Raw genomic sequence first — 3,203 nt, forward strand, 5'->3', positions numbered from 1 at the left:
AGAAGGGACCATTCCCTGGAGAAGGATGTCATGCTTGGTAGGGTGGAGGGTCGACGAAAGAGGGGGAGGCCTTCAACAAGATGGATTGACACGGTGGCTGCAATGATGGGCTCAAGTATAGCAGGGATCATGCAGTGGTGCAGGATCGGGCAGTGCTTCGTTCTGCCGTGTGTGGGGTCGCTGTGAGTCGGAAACAACTCAAGGGCACCGAACATCAACAAATATATGTATGAAAATCTCTTGAATGAGCTATATTTCTGCAAATATAAAGCCAGGCCAGATGTATTTTCTGTGGGAAAAACTGTAAATTATTCATTATCATGTATTCTATTTGGTAATATAGATTGTTCATAAAAAAATAATGTCTGTAAATGGCATAACTAAACTTTATGTAGATTAAGAAAATCCTATTGTTCATGGAGTTGTGTTTGTTTTTGAATGGCTGAGACAGTATGTGCAACACTGAGATGAAGAGAACTGAGAGAAGAAGAAGACATAACCCCTCTACCCCCCTCCCCCCCAAAAATGATCATCAGACTTTTCTTCCAAGGTGCTTCTGGACAGACTTGAACTTCTAACCTCTAAGTTATCAGTTGAGCATGTTAACCATTTGCATCACCAGGGAACCCCAGAAGGCACATATTGTTGTCATTATTAGTTGCCATGGAGTTGATTCTGACTCATGGTAACCCCAAGTATTACAGAGTAGAACCACTCTATACATCTTTTTTGTTTTTCCAAACAATTTGTTAACTTTTTTTTTTTTTTTAATTCACATCTCTTTGTGAGCCATCCTATGAGGGCTTTTTGCTTGTTTGTTTTGATTTGATTTTGGTTTTCCTTTGTCAAAGATCAGCTGATGATAGGTAGATGGATTTATTTCAGAGTTCTCTATTCTGTTCCAGTGGTCTATGTATCTGTCATTTTACCAATTCCAGGCTGTTTTGACTACTGTGGCTGTACAGCAGGTTTTGAGATCTGGGACTGTGAGACCTCCCACTTAGCTGTTCTTCAGTAGTCCTTCGCTTATCCAAGTGCTCTTCGCTTGTGATATAAAATTAGTGTACTGCCTCGGAAACCCAAGGAAGCTTCACTATGAGTAGGACCCCACTCCACGGCACGTTTGTGTTTTTTTTTGTTGTTAAAGAATGTTGATGGCATCTGGATCAGTTTGGGTAGTGGGTAGTATCAACATTTTCACAATGTTCACTTTTCCTGTCCATTAGCATGACATATTCTTCCATTTATGTAATTCTTTTATAGTTTCTTGTAGTGTTTTGTAGTTTTCTTTGTGTAGGTCTTTTGTGTCCCCAGTAAGATTCATTCTCAAGTGTTTTATCTTCTTGGTGGCTATTGTAAATGGTATTGATTTTCTTATTTTCTTTCCAGAGATCTCTTTGCTGGTGTAGAGGAATCCAACTGATTTTTGCAAGTTAATCTCGTATCCTGCCACTATGCTAAATCTTTCATTATTTCCAGTAGTTTTCTTCCTGAATCTCAGGGTTTCTATGTATAAGATCATACTATCTTCAAATAGAGATAGTTTTCCTGCATCCTTACTAATTTGGATGTCTTTGATTTCCCTTTCTTGCCTTATTGCCCTGAATAGGACTTCCGATAAAATGTTGAATAGACGTGTGATACAGGGCATCCTTGTTTGATTCCTGTTCATAAGGGAATTGCAATGTCTCTCTCCATTTAGAATAATGTTGGCTGTTTGTTTTGCATAAAACCAAAAAACAAATTCACTGCCTCAGAGTCTACTCAGACTCATTACTAGCTGCCATGGAGTTGATTCTGATTCATGGCAACCCCAAGTATTACAGAGTAGAATCGCTCTATACATTTTTTTTTTTTTTGAGTTTCCAATGTGGTAAACCTTTAAGGAAATAGATTGTTCCATTTTCCTTCCTTAGAGTGGCTGGTGGGTTTGAACCACCAACCTGCTGGTTAGCAGTCAAATACCTCAGGCACTGCACCACCAGAGCTACTTATTTTGCGTATATGCCCTTTATTCCTATTTTTCTGAGAGTTTTTTCTCAGAAATGGGTGTTGGATCTTATCAAATGCCTTTTGGCAGTGTTTGGTATGAACATGTGGTTCTTCCATTATTTTAGTTATGTGATGGAATGCCTTGATTGTTTTTCTAATGTTGGATAATCCTTGCATCCCTGGTATGAATCCCATCTTGTCATGATGTATTTATTTATTTTTTTTGATATGTTGTTGGAGTCTATTGGCTAGGATTTTGTTGAAGATTTTTGTATCTGTATTCATGATGGATATTGGTCTCTAGATTTCCTTTTTAGTGTATCTTTGCCTGGTTTTAGTATCAGGGTTATGCTTGCTTCATAAAAATAAATTAGGGAGGATTCCATCCTTTTCTATGTTATGGAATAGTTTGAGTAGTATTGGTGTCAGTGCGTCTCTGAATATTTGGTAGAATCCTCCAGTGAAATTGTCTGGCCAGGACTTTTTTGTTGGTAGTTTACTTTATGACCTGTTCAATTTGTTCTTTTGTTATGGGTCTGTTCAAATTTGGTACCTCAGTCTGTGTTAGAGTAGGTAAGTAGTGAGTTTCTAGAAATCTCTTCACATCTTCTAGGTTTTCAAATTTGTTGGAGTCTAGTTCTTCACAGCAGGCGGGAACAGCACAAGAAAGGGGATTAAAAGCCAGGAAGCCAGAGAGAAGAGCAATCAGACGAAGGGATTAGGTGAGGAGAGGAAACTCCGGCCTGCCCAAAGCAGCAGGATGGGAAAGCAGGAGAAAGGGGACAAAAGCCAGGAACCTGGACAGAAGAGCAGTCAGCCCCAGGGATACAGGTGAGGAGAGACAACTCAGGGACGCCCAGAGCTGCAGGCCAGAAGAGCAGGAGAAAGGGGATTAAAAGCAAGGAATCTGGACAGAGGAAGAGTCAGCCACAGGGACCGAGGTGGGGGTGATACGAGAGGTCTCCAACAGCAAGACAAACTTGTGTCAGTTTGTCCTACTGTGGTGACACGTAGACGTGAGTTTTGAGGCTGAGCCACTGGTGTTTAAAACCCAGCAAAATGCACCTGGTGGACAGGTAACAGCCCAGCTTATAGACTGAGACAGACTAGGAGGAAGGAAGAGGCCGTCCACTTCTCAAAGAATTGGCCAGGGAAAACCTTATGAATAGCAAAGAAACACTGTTTGGTACATTACTGCACACCTTTAGAAA

The sequence above is a fragment of the Orycteropus afer genome, unplaced genomic scaffold, assembly GCF_000298275.1.
Source record: "Orycteropus afer afer isolate SDZICR_OR568_19922 unplaced genomic scaffold, OryAfe1.0 scaffold00216, whole genome shotgun sequence".
NCBI classification, from domain to species: Eukaryota; Metazoa; Chordata; class Mammalia; order Tubulidentata; family Orycteropodidae; genus Orycteropus; species Orycteropus afer.